Source organism: Cryptomeria japonica, chromosome 3 (genome assembly GCF_030272615.1).
Source record: "Cryptomeria japonica chromosome 3, Sugi_1.0, whole genome shotgun sequence".
Lineage (NCBI taxonomy): Eukaryota > Viridiplantae > Streptophyta > Pinopsida > Cupressales > Cupressaceae > Cryptomeria > Cryptomeria japonica.
The window spans coordinates 341532476-341547054 of NC_081407.1; the positions used below are offsets into that span (position 1 = coordinate 341532476).

Consider the following 14579-nt stretch of genomic DNA (forward strand, 5'->3'; position numbering starts at 1 on the left):
GATCGAGATGTTGGGATGCATAGAGGATGGGCTCAGACTAACTTTGCACAGTGAGATGGAAATCATCCATTCACCAAAAGTATGAGCGGAGATACACTATCAATTAACATCATCCATTCACCAAAAGTATGAGCGGAGATACACCGTCAATTAACACTTATCAAATCCTTCATTCAACTCTAATAACATGAAAGCAAAACTAGATTAATTTTAACTAAGTGTTGAGGAAATTGAAACCATGCTAATCATTCAAACAATAGAGATTACAAAGCCTTAAGAGAAAGTGCACATGCAATATATTATTCGAAAATGACCTTCACGCAACAATATGTCAAAAACCTCACACTCTCCAAATGAGAGAAGGCCTTATATAGTTTTCAGAAATAAATGAACGACCAAGATCAAATAGTGATCAAGGGCCCAGATTGAAAGCTACAAACCCTAATTAGGGTTTCCCAAAACTCTATTAGTTTGAAAGAATGAGAAAATGACATGTGGCACAATTGCTATTCTTACTAAAGTGAGCGTCCAATTTCCCCTTTCGCAGATTTGATGTACCTGGACACGATAAGTCTGACCTCCTCCACAGTGACACTTGGCAAGCTGCTAATCTGGAAGTCGATGATGTCCACATCATCGGTACATGTGGTGAGGATGCTTTCCCACTCAACTGCTTGGGCAAGAAAGTTCTCATCGATGAAGAGAAAATTTGCAATCCTTGAAAGATCGCCCTTGTCAATCATCCCCGACTCGACTGAATCCTGACTCTCAGGTTCTCTGCCTGCAAGTGCTTCTCCCTTATACTCTCTTTCTTCCAAATCTCTGACGCTACATGAAACACCTTGCTCAAAATTTCCCTGACACTCTCCTCTGTCTCAAAGCACTTAGTCTCGGATTTCTTCAAAACTTCAATCCGGGTGACCAAAGCATAATACCAGGTGTTAAAGTCATATCTATCCCCAGCCTTTATGACACCTGCATCCACCAAACTTCTCTTCGACAAGCCTCGGATAAGCTTCAAATGCGGAAGTATTTCATCTTGAATTTCTTCCACATCTTCTCAATTTATAGCTAGGTCTTGGATACGGCTAGCCAATGAAGAAGCCGACTCATGTGCTGATACTAAACTTTCCACAAGTATATCAGCACGTGCTAAAGCATCTAAAATCCACTCCTTGGCCTGTGTGAATGTGCCCTTCATGTCCTCGTAATCCTTCATTGATTCTTGCTGAAGAGGCTGTGGAGGGGTGACCAGTATCTCATGGTTGAGTGGCCTGGTAAGATGTAGAACATACTTCCTCCATTGTTGGTTTTCTTCCTCAACCTTCTTTCTCTTCTCTCTCTCCTGAGCTAAACTCACCTTGAGGGCGTTACAAGAGTCATCAAAGTACTGGACTTCTTGGTCCTGGGTAGGCTTACCCAATTCTATAGTGGTGATCTTATAATCCTCCGAGGCAATATTGTTTCGAGTTTTTCCTTCCTTTGGCACAACTATCTGAACTATCCTGAATCCTGCACTATCCCTCTAAATCAAAGAGAACTTTATGGCTAGCTTGGGTGGCCTGGCTATGACTGGCTCATTCACCTTCTCCAGAAATGTTGTTGTGTTCTCTTCAGAATGGGCTTCCTTAGGAACCTTAGCCCTTATCCTTTCCCTCAGCCAATCAAGAATGGTCGACTGCTCTACGGTATTCTGATCAAACCCATTATTTGTCCCTCCTGGTCTAGTAGCTATACCATCCAAGAAGAGTACTGGAGATGCAAGTGTTTCAACTTTTGTAGTTGCATTTAAAATTTGCTCTTTGTCTGGACTTTGGACAACTGCTTTCATTATTTCCTCAATTGAAGGAGAAGGCACTCTCACTTCATTATTTACCATATATATGTCCATCTCCTGCTCCTCTACTGCATTCTGAACAGGCACGACAGATGTGACACTCAAGATGGAATGATCTTCGCTGGACTCTCGTCTCTCCCCTACAACCTTCTTTCCTATGGCCTTTCCAGAGCTTCCAACTAACTCCTTCCTCTTCCGGGACCCAATAGAGAGTCATTTACTCCCATCAAGTCATAGGTCAGGGCCATACCTTTAGACTTCAATGGTTTCGTCCTTTCAGAGATCCACCATTTAGAATATTCGACCACCGACCTCATGAGGTCTGCCAAATCTGATTTTTTCTCCCTCTGACCAATCTATCAAGTCTAGTGGTTCATTCTTCATCTTTTCAAAACCTGGTTGTTGAAGCTCAAGGTTGTCTTCTACTTGGTCAGCAATTCTAAACACCTTCGTTTCTCTTACCATGCTCAAGGGAATCCTCGACCAAAATCTCTTTCTGGTCTCGAAACTATCGGTTGCGTTAGCCCAATAATCTTCTAAATCAGCTCTGTGCTCAAATGTCATCCCTTTGATCCTTTTTATTTTGTGGAACAGATCAAAATTCTTCCTCGCCTTGTACTAATAAAAGGGGTACCAAGCCAACTCCTTCTCAGCAGTGGCAACGGCTTGTAATGACGGACACATTTCCAGTCCATTCCCAATCGTGAGAGAGGAGGTTCCTGCCTTCTTCTGCTTATCTCTTTGAATTGCCATATATCTCTCCAATTGCCTCACAACCTCGAGTAGTACAACTCGGTTGGTAGGGTAAGCTGGAAGCTTATAGGGAGATCCGGTAAACCCTTGAATTCTAATGTAAGTGAACTTCGGGTATTGGATATACCAATATCCGAATCTACTGATAAAGTCCATAGACTCTTGAGAGAGTCTCTAATGTAGTCCACCTTGCAACGTTCGTGTGATGTGCATGAGGAATGTGTCATTCACCCTTTTGAAATGGAACTTTTCTTCAATGTGAAGCTGGGGATAACAGTCATAGACTGGAAACTGATTTTCTTTGTTTTCCACTTCCCCTCTGCGAGGCCTCTGTATCTGTAGGTTCTAGCCAGGGAATAGAACAAGTACGATCTCATGAAGAAGGTCCTATTTGCTTCCAGATTCTTCAACTGGCTATCCAAGTTGTCACTTATCATTCGAGCCCAGTCTATCATCTTCACTCCATTCATTATTTCATTTATAAAATAATACATCCAGGGCTCAAATGGAGCACCTTGAGGATTCCCCATTATCCTGTTCAGTAGGACAATCATATCTCTAATATCTTCCTTGAAGTATGTTCTCACCAAGCTCTTCCTCTGTAGTTTGGAGGCACCTTTCCTTGGCTTGTCTAGCTAGGAATGATTGACGATGGTGTCATACTCCTCCAAGTGGTCTTGATACATGCAATCAGCTTCATCCTTGGTCACGTACACAACGTTATGATACTCTGGAATTCTGAAGGCTTCCCTGATGGCCTCATTGCTGATGTTTGCCAATACTCTCCCATCTGGCACGACAATATCCCTACTGGCAGGGTTGTAATGCCTAGCACATTCAACTACTAACTCGGTGCATTGCATGGTAGGGAGAAAACCAGTAGCATGCACAATGCCACTCTTCATCATCTTTCGCGTTGTCATGGTAGGCACGAGGTTGTCCAAACCAAACATCTGTTTCTTGAACTCCCTCAGATTGATGTGCCCGAGGTTAGTGTCGCTAACGTTCTTCCATTTCGAAGTCATCCTTGACTCGGGAGGAGCGTCTTTGTCCACTTGAAATTTCATCGTGCTTAAAATCTGCAAGTAAACATGAAGCTCTAGTTAGAAATTGGTTCATGAATTGAAGAAAATAGAGGTTGCGAATGGCTATGTGTTTGGAGACTTTATTTTATTTTCATACTTAGCCACAAAAAATGGATTTTCACATGTAAACTCTTCAATCCTAAGGATAATTATGATTGCAATCCGACACCAAGTGTTATAACTTCAAAACTCTCCTTTTACTTGGCCAATAAAATGATTTTCCTTCACTAAAAATTCGAATAGATCCACTAAAATCACTTTCAATGACTCTGGAAAACTCAGAAAATGCAACAAATCTGCATTTTAAATTCAACTTCACCTTCGAATGAATTGGAATAAGGCTAGAAGTTTCTCAAAAAACTCAGAAAAATTAATAACTCTGCCTTATACCAGCTGATTCCACTCCAAAATCTGTGAATTCTTTGACAAGAAGCTTGCCCAACTGCAAGCAATATCAAGATTTTCTCCAAATAAACTTCAATCTGCAAATATACTTCTTAATGTTTTCCTCAGCTTGCTAAGGAAATTCGAACTTCTTGGTGTAAGAATGAAGAAACAAAGGATGCATTTGTAATGAAGTTGATTTCATTATTAGAAACACATAAAAACCATCCAATTCGTGTTTCTAAATTCAACTTAAATCTTGGGAAAGTTTCTAATCCAATTTTGAGTTGTGTTGTCATCTCTTTTAGTTCGAAAATCTTCTACTTGTGCAAGTTTCTAAATTGTATTTAGTCCATAAATTTGAACTAGGCTTATAAATTAGCATTTTCCAAAAAGTTTCTAATTTGGGACTCAGTCTGAAAATCATCTTGATCTGCAAATATCTTCTTTCTAATTTCAATTTCGAGTTTTGTTGTCCTCAATTTTTGATTTCAAAAATTGGACTATCACATAGAAATTTTTGTTAAAAAATGAAAATTTTTACTCTATGGCATGCTTCCCGAGGCATAAATTCACCCATCCTTGGACTGGATCGATCGTTGATCCATCCTCAAGCTACGTTTTGAATTTCGTCGCGTTTCGAGTCCGTTTGCTATGTTTTTGCTTCAATGTAGGGGAATTTTTCGATGATTACCAGTAACTAGTAATTTGTTTTTCAAAACCCCCTTGAAGCTTTTAGGCTTGTAGGGGAATTTTTCTCTAATTGCAAGTTTTTATAAAAACTTGTAATGGGGGTTTTAAAACCCCCATTACAAGTAGTTTGACTTTAAGTTAAATAAAACTTGTAAATGGGATTTTAAAACCCCTTTACATGTTTTAAGTGAAATCACTTGTAAAGGGAATTCTATTTCCCTATTACAAGTAATTTAACTTGTAATTTCTTTTCTAAAACCCGAAATTTGCCTTAGAGGCAAAAACATGAACATTTTGAAAAACTTGTTGTTTTGTTTCCAAAACCCAAAATTATTCCATGCCATTGCAAGCTGATTTGGATTAGAATTTTTTGGAGAAAATGTAGGGATTCCTTCCAAGTGTGGATTTGTTGCAACTTTGAAGGATTCAAACCCTTTTTCCACGCATTCATCTAACCTTTTTTTTTTGCCATTTGTCTTCTTCAAACGTTTTTTTCTGAATCTTGCATTCATGCGATTTGCCATGGTTTGGGGGTTCGAATCTATCTATTCCTAAGGCGTTTTTGGCTCAACCATAAATGCGTTGGATTCTAAGCATTTATCAAACCATTTTATGCGCATTTTTGGTTTCGGATTTGCAAAAAAAGCCCTAAAAACCAGTCACGTGTTTTGTTGTTTTGCGCATTCTTCGCTTAAGAGGTATGCTTTCAATCCTAAATCATTTTTTCTTAGTATTGTATTTAATGATGAAAGAAATCAGTTTTGAACCATCTCCTTGGCATTTTTACGTGGCATTTTTATAGCAAATTGGTTTTGCTTTTGTCACAATGCATGGCTAAGTTTTTCCCATTGTGTAAATTCTATTTAAAGGGCTTCATCTTCCATGTTGGGTTGATTCTCCAAGTTTAGATTTCTTCTCAACCTTGCAAGGTAATTTTTATTTTTGTATTTCTTTCTTATTTCTTTCCTTGCATTTTCTTGTTTAGTTTCAGTTTTGTTCATGTTCATAACGGGTTTATGAGAGGAAATTCCCCATTTTACAAAGAAATTTGTAAAGTAAAGTTGTTCTTCCCCTTTGTAACTCTCCTTCTTTACTTGCATTCGGGTTTTAGAAACCCGATTGCAAGTAAGAGGAAAATTTGTGTTCTTCCTTTTTTGGACAAAGACTTAACCTTCTTTGGTCCAAAAAATTAAGTTTCAAAATAAGAAAGATGTGTTCTTCCCAATTTGCAAAGAAATTTGCAAGTGTGAAAAGTTCTACCTCTTGATGTGCTCTTCCCTTTTTGGACAAAGACTTAACCTTCTTTGGTCCAAAAAATCAAGTTTCAATGACGAAACAATCAAGTTCTTCCCAATTTCGGATTTTGGAATCCGGATTGCAAGTTGAAAGTTCTTCCCATTTTGGCATGACAAAGTTCCAAGTGATCTTCCCGAAATTCATTTTTACCTATTCGCTTCCAATTCCCTCATCCGTACTTATCATCTTCGTCATTTCTCGCATTTTTACCTATTTGCTTCCAATTCCTTCGATTTTCAATTTGTAAATAAGTTTGCATTTCGATTTAGAAAACCAATTGCAAATGTGTTCTTCCCAACTTCCAAACTGAAAATTCATTCTCCTTTCATTTGCTCAGGCTTCATGTCTTGCAAATATAGTTGCATTCGGAATTTGGAAACCCAATTGCACGTTTGTACTTCCCTCTTGTGTACTTGCAAAACATGTTTCAAAACCCGAAATAAGTCAAAAGCTTATTTTTCCACCTCTTATATTTCCTCTCACAAAGCCAAAGTACGAAAGTTGAATTTTCCCATTTGGCGGAGTGAAAATGTCTAAAGGTACTGACTTTGATGTTGCCTTGATACTCTTAGATTTACATTGCAGCATTCCCAGTTGTTTCGAGATGACAGATGTACCATCATCTCCCACTCCAAAAAAGATGAAATACAGGTATGATAAATACCAAAATGAAGTTCCGCAGTCACAAGTTTCCTCCTCCCTTGATCATATCAAGGATACTGAGATAGGGCATGTTGACATGTCCGAATTCATACAAAGGATTGAAGATCCGAAGGAGGGGGACATGCAACGGTTGTTGGACAGCCATACCCATCATGTTGCATCCTTTCCAGTTGCTGCCCTAGAACCAGAATTTGTTCTAGCATGTGCTTGTCATTTTGATAAAGAGACACGAGTTATTAAAAATGATGATGGAGAAGTGATCATTCGCCTGGATGCAGAAGCTATAAAGAGGGTTTTCAAAATACCTTTTGAAACCATCTATATAGAGATCTCTGAGCAAAGTGCAGCTCAATACTTTGCCAAAAAGGAGAAAGACTGTAAGCGTCATATCAACAAATGGATTCATGAGCCTCGCACTGTGCTTACCAGGTGGGCTAAGTTATATTGATCTGATTTTAAGAATGAGATCGGCGATACTATTACCCTTCTGAGTCGTATGATGGGATTGGAACATTCCAATGTTTTTGAACCTTGGATGTACCAATTTATTGTGTTAATAAGGCAGTCTCAGCACATCTGTTGGGGTGAGATCATCAGTGATGCTTTGTGAGAACAACTTGCAGTCGTCCCTAGTACTTTCACCTTCTACATGAATTCATATCTCGTGTATATTGCTGTGTCACTTAGACATTTCCCAAGTCTTTCTACCAAGGGTGACCGCATGCTTGTACCGGTTTGGGAATACTATGATCAGTTGCCTCTAAGGTCAAGTAGGTCTCATTTCAGAAGGGTTCAGGATGCTTTCTTTGGTCATTACCTGTGTCAATTTGACAAGACCCTGAAGAACAAAAGAGTCTCAGATGAAGCATGGGAAAGGGTGAAAGAATATGGTTGTTTGTTTCTCCAATTTCCAACTTTTACCTACATGAGAGTTGGATGCTATGGCGGGCAGCCTTATATGCTCCCACGATACTCAACTGATAAGATTATTCTTATGGAATTGGGAAGACAGATCATGGTTGTGCATACACATCAATCAGTCAAGCACAAGGTTGGCATGGGTATTTCTTCCAACAACCCATTGAAGATTGGTCAATATTCTCTAATGACTTCAATCAAGGCTAGGGCTATGGAGACTGAGTTGCAGGAAATTAGACTCAAAAGATTCAAACCTAGAGCTGATTTCGATTACCGAGGCATGAAGGAAAAGATCAAGAAGACCTTCATCCATGTGCATCGGATAGAAGATATTTGGGTTGATCTTTGCACGGAAAAGGAGATTCGCGAGATGGATTACTGTCGACTCACTACAGAACAAATTGTGGATCTAAACCTTGTAAACATGCCACAAGGGATGATTGATGATGGTAACATTCTTGATCCTGAGTTTGTCAATCAAAATGTTGATGAGGCTCCACTTCCTTCTATCCATTGGTCCCATAAGGAAGGCACTTCTATCCTGGATAGATTTCAGTCAGTTCTTGCCAATACCAATATCTGGCTTAAGAACAATGGTGTCAAGCTCATTAAGATTAAGGTTGGGAAAGAAGATGATTCAACAGGTCCTCTTGGGCGGAAGTCAGAAATTCAACTGGACAATAAAGAAGGTGCATCCTCTTCTAGTACGAGGATCAAATTGCGAGTCAGCTGTGCAATGGTGCTTCCTCCTCAGGAAATAACAGTTCAAGGCAAGGAGAAGCCACAGTTGGAAATTCATGTGATTGATCCTGAAGCTTCAGAGGAAGAAACTCAATCTGATAATGCTCCTCAGTCGCTTTCTACAAAGTCCCCAACTAATTCTCTTTCTTCACTTCCTATTGAGGTACCTATGTTTCCTCCTATGATAGATGTGAACTCTCAATCTGCCCCTTCAGTTTTAGAATCTCCGCAGAACGTTCTTCCACTTTCAACAGCAGAACCATCTCAAGAAAATTTGTTGAATATCTTTTCAGATGATCCTTCATATGTACCCTTTGTTTGATGTTGATACTTCTATGACCTGTTTTGATGAATTCATGACATCTTCATCACATCCTGTCGTCACTCAGTAGACTATGGTGGCTATTCAGACGGACACTTCTCCCAAGGTCACCACAGTTGTTCAAACAGAAACTACTTCTCCCTCTTTCCCGGAGTCAAAGTTAATGGCTTTACCTCCATGGCTCAGTTCCTTCACTGCAAAGAGGAAGAAGCAGGTGATTTCACCTGATGCCTTTGATTATCAACAGTTGAAACAATCAAAACCTAAAGCTATGAAGAGGGCAAAGATAGTTTCGAGGGTGATTGTTGATGAAAATCGGATGAGAGTGGCAAAAATTGCTGAACCAATATCAGATAAACCAGTTGAAGAAATGCAAGCAGCTGATTATCAGATCACCAAAGTGCAACTAGGTAAGCAGACTCATGAGGTTGTCAAACATGATGCTCAACAAACAGTGGCTACATTGGTACAACGGTATGATGAGGTTTTGACCAAGAAAGATCAATTGGAAGTAGAAAATCAAAGACTCATGGCAGCCATCCAAAGTATTACTCAACCTTCAAATGGAGAAGGCCAAGTACATGTTTCTTCCAGGGCCAGTGAACCAATCCAAGGTATTGAGAGAGCCACCCAAAAGGTTCAAGCCTTAGACACCTGGGTTGATCAATTGCATGACTTATGTTCACAAGTCATAAGATAGGAATTTGAAACAATGGTTAAATTGGAGATCATTGAAGATAAGTTGAATCAAATCTTGGGTACTTTCAAACTAAATTTGGAGAAGGTTGAGGGAAATTTAGTTTCTTGGCGAAAGATGCCTCAACATCAGTTGGGCGTTCTTCAGGTGCATGACGTAATTCCTTCCAGAGTCATGTACATTGAATATGAGGAACTTCTGGAGAACAAATCTCTTGTTCTCAAGTCACTCATTGAAGAAATTGATGAGACCTTAAAGTTGCATGAAGCGGTCTTTCAAGATGTTACCTCCTGTTGTAAAAAGGCATCCTGCGACGTTCTAAATCAGAATGATGAGTTGCTGCCCGAGGAAGAAGTTCTTGCAGATCTGCAACTCAAGATTCATGATGAATGGAGAAGTGAGCAATTTTCAGTCGCCTCCATTCAAATATTGATTAAGTATCAAACTGAGTTGCAGGAAATCCGGTCAGCATTGGAAAAGGGCGACTCCACACTATGCCAATGCCATGATGTCATCGTAAAGACTAGGGTGGTGGCTATGAACACTCATGAACCAGATCCTGATGAATTGCAGAAAGTTATTCGGAAGTTCGAATTGTTTGTGTCTTCAAGAGGTGCAACTTAAGTGTTTTTAACACTTGGTTGTAAAATCAAAATTGTAAATTCGAAATTGTAAATTGTAGTTTCCCTTTCGACAAGTTTACTTGTAAAAACATTTTTGTAATTGCAAGTTAACTCTGTACTTGCACTTTTGTAATTACAAGTAGGCGGGTTACAAGTCAATTTGGAATAGGACTTGTAACCTTGAATAAGTCTTAGTTAGTTAATGAGGTCTTAATTAGTTGTTGAATAGATCTTGGTGGTTGAGGGAATTTCTCAAGTTGGTTAGGATCCTCCCACCTTTTTCTCAAGACTCCTCTCCTATAAATAGAAGAGAGGGTCCATTATAATCTATATCTTTTGGGAAAGCAAGCAAAAACTCTGCCAAATTTATAGCAAGATGTCTTTGAGCTTATGTGTGTGAATTGAAGGTTTTGAAGAATAATAAAGAAGGATTACTCAAGTTTTGAATCTTTGAGCTACATGTTTGAGTTTGAATCTTTTTATTTCTTCTATGCAAAGTGTTTCTAAAGGAGCTTAGTCCAATCTGATTTGAAGTCTTTGAGCTGCAAGTAGAGAAGATTAATTAAAATAGGAAAATCTCTTGAAGAAACAGCAAGTCTTTGAGCTTGCGTCTATTCTTGAGGAAAAATTACTGTTTGATAAGAAATAGCAGCAAGTCTTTGAGCTTGCATTAGTTCTTGTCTTTGTGTTGAAAAAATAGATTATTCCAGTCTTTGGGCTGTTGTTTTTTATTCATTGTAAAATTTAGTATAGCAAAGGGTAGATAGGACTGCCGATAGTCAAGTCTTTGAGCTTGATATTGCTGTCCCGTCCCGTCCCGTCCCGAAGGAAGTGACGGAAGTTTTTGCACTTTCAGGAAACTTCATTTCCTTTCTCTCATTTTACTTGAAAGTGATTACTGTTGTTCATATTCAATCGCTATCCTTTTCTGTGAAGAGAAAAGGATATTGTCTTTCTTGAAGAAAGAAGGAAGATTGCTGTCCTATCCTGTTTTTATTTCAGTTTTAGTTAGATAGGGGGAGCCTTCCCTTAATTAGGAGAGTTTTTACTCGTGTGCTGTGGTTGAAACCACAATTTTGTATATTTCCCCAAGTGTACAAAATTTTCAACCAACAAGTTTCCATTTTGATTTCCCAGCTCGTTGATATTTGAAAATCTCTTTTTTTCAACTTTCTAAATTGATTAGAAGTTCGAATTTTAGGAAGATTTGATGACATCACTTAGCTTCTTGTTGACTTTGTTTGATTTCCAAGAGTAGGGCGGAGTTTTAAGTATTCAACTTCATGCTTGGGCGGACTTTTGGAGGCTCTCTTCATGTTTTCTTGCCTTCAACTTCATGCTTGGGTGGACTTTTGGAGGCTCTCTTCATGTTTGCCTTTCTCCTTCTCACCATGCATGGCGGACTGTTATGACTTCACCATCTTCACTATCAAGTTTGGGCGGACTTTGGAGCTCTCTCAAGACATGGCGAAGTTTTGAAGGTGTCTTCCTTGGGCGGACTTTGATACCCCTTCCTTAAGCATGGTGGAGTTTTGGAAGGTTGGCCATCAACATAGGGCAGAGTTCGATGCATTCCCTAGGACGGACTTTGGATCTCTCTCCTTGATCATGGTTGGGCGGACTTTTGACTACCTCTACGTGGCAGACTTTAGGCACTCTCCATGATAGGGTAGAGTTTTGAAAGGCCTTAAGAGGCTTACACACCATCATGAGCAGACTTTTGACATCCCTCTACATGGCGAACTTTAGGCACTCTCCATCATAGGGTGGAGTTTGAAGTCTTCACCAAGGGGGCAAAGTTTTCACTACCTTCTCAATGCATAGGGCGGAGTTTTGGAAGGTTTCCTTGAGGGCGGAGTTTGAAGCTATCACCAAGGATATGGTGGACCTTTGGAAGCTTTCAAGGCATGGCGGAGTTTTATGACATCTCCACACATGGCGGAGTTTGAAGGCGTCACCTTGAGGGTGGACTTCTAGGTGACCTTAACCAAGGCGGACTTTGGACACCTTTCAACACATGGCGAAGTTTGAAGAGGCTTCTTCAAGGCGGACTTTTGAATGACCTCCAACATGGTGGACTTTTGAATGACCTCCAACATGGCGGACTTTTGATCATCCCCATCATAAGGCGCAGTTTGAATCCTTTAACTTCAAGCATGGTGGACTTTGAAGGCACCTCCATTGCCAACATCTTGGGCGGAGTTTCTATCACCTGCCATAACACTCAACATCATCCATTAGCCAGACTTAGGAAAAAATTTGGAAACTTTCAAAATTTCACAGTTTAACCAATTTTAACTAGATTGACTTGAAATTTGAAATCCACACTTAGGCAAACCATTTGAAGCATCATGACCCCTAAAATGTAGGAAACTAGCTTTTTAGGTCAAAACTTGGAAATTTTGGGTCGCAATCGAAGCAAATCAGTGGTATCAGTGCAAACCCTAGGTCCCCACTCTGAAAAAGCAAAAAGCAGACATCCCTAAAAAATAGGAAAAACTTTCTAAAAATCAATTGCCATCTTTGTCCTTTGGCCTTTCTAGGCACTTTGATGGTATCCGGACTCTGGTATCTTTTGGCTTGCAAAAACTAGCTTTCAATCTCCAGGACTTGAACTGTTCAAAACTAAGCAATTCTTGGCAAAACTGAAGTGGAAGGCCACGGGACACTAACAAAAACCCTAGAAAGCAGGAAAAGAGAGGGTCCCCATTTGCAATGGGGCGGTGTGTGAAAAAGGTCACAATAGGGTGTAGTCTAAGTATTTGTGGCAACCCTTGCAATCTTTCCTTCAAAATCAACCTCCTTGTTCGTGACCTTTCTTTCTCTTTTAATCCTTTCCTTTGTATTCTTCTTGCTCCGCTGCCTTCCCCTCTTCTCTTAATTTTCATGTGCACCCCTCCTCTTTGGTCCTTGTCTTTGCTTCTTCCTCGTGGCCTTGCTTCTTTCATGTTGTCTTTGTTTTCTTTATTTCCTTAGTTAGCTCTCTCACCTCTCTTGTCCCTTGGGTTAGCTCTTCCTTCCCCACATTTTATCGGTTTTGTTTATTGCTTTTGCTTTATATATATGCATATATATGCTTGAATAGATACATAAGTACACACACATATATATATATATACATATACATATGTATATATGTCATATGCACTTGCATTCATAAGTTCATATTCATATTTTGATGCTTGATTTGTTATATATATATATATATATATATATCTCGTGTTTTTTCTTTATTTCCATCTTTTTCTCTTGTTTAGTGTTTGCTTTATTTTTAGATTCTTTAGTTTTATAGGTTTAATTATCTTTCTTTTTAAGGTTTCAATTTTCAATTTTCTTGTTTTTGTGGCAATTGTTTATTATTTCTCTTTGCCACTTTTCTTGCTTTCTTTAATTATATTATTTGTTTTTACCCTTTAACATTTTGGGTATTCCATGGTGCTTTTGTCTAATTGTTTCCTCTTATAGATTTTTCAGTCTTGTTGTATTGTTTTGTTTTGATTATTTTCCCTTGTTCTCTCTTTTTTAGCATTCTTAGTTTGTAATAATAATATTAATAATAATAAGAGTAAATTGTTTTCTATCTATTATGTATATTTATGTCCTTGTCCTTTTATTTATTATTTTTTAATGCTTATGTGGTAGTGTATATCTTGCTTGTCACTTTGTTTGTTTTAACATATTTTTTATTTATTTATTCTTAAATGTTTAACCTCATTGGGCCATGTGTACCATTTCCTACATCTTTTTATTCACCATGGGTCTGCAACAGTCTATCATTTTAATCCTTGAGCTCTCTATCATCCTGATGATGGTTCACAGAGTGTGATCCAAAACGTTGATGCAAAAAATACAAACACAATCGAATCCAGAAAGAACCACGAGAAGAAAAATAAAATAATTAGTTAAACGTAAGTCATCCGAATTTTAGACAACTTATTTTAAGTACAACTTGGGTTCCCACAAACGTGTGTGTAAACTAGATTCACAAGAAACATTTGTTGGATCAATAACTATTTGCATTGCATAGGTGAGCCCACTTTATATGGCTTCCAAAGAAGCTTAAACTTTGCAAGTAGCATTCTTAATCTTTCCATAATAGACAACTTTTGTAAAGGAAGAAGAGTTTTATGAGTGAAGTTCTAATCATGTTTATCAATGGACAATATTTTGTAATTGTCAACTCATCTATGGCAAGACATCAACCTGTTTTCATCGAAGTTTGTTTGATTTCTGTCCCTCGCATATCATTTTTTGTTGAAACTTAGTAGCTTCGGTAAGATAAATGATTGGATGAGAGACTTCATAATCACAATCTAAATGTAGACCTCATGATTAAATAAATGAATATATGCATAATCGATCATACTATAATCATATTACTCATGCTGTGATTGTAATAAGATCAGACCAGACTTATAACTATCATAGCTATCATATTATAGCATCGATTGATGCTGTCATATGATAACTATAATAGTTAGTTATCATCTTAATCGCATATTATACCGATCGGCCATCTAATGATTATATTTGACATAACCCGATCACTTATTGAATGTTTATATTA

General features: G+C 38.5%; 1 protein-coding gene across 1 annotated transcript in view; it reads left to right on the top strand.

Moving 5' to 3' along the window:
• Nucleotides 1–14579, top strand: part of LOC131029383 (rac-like GTP-binding protein RAC1) — a 53430-nt gene that overhangs the window by 13189 nt on the left and 25662 nt on the right. The gene's annotated exons all lie outside the window — the stretch shown is intronic.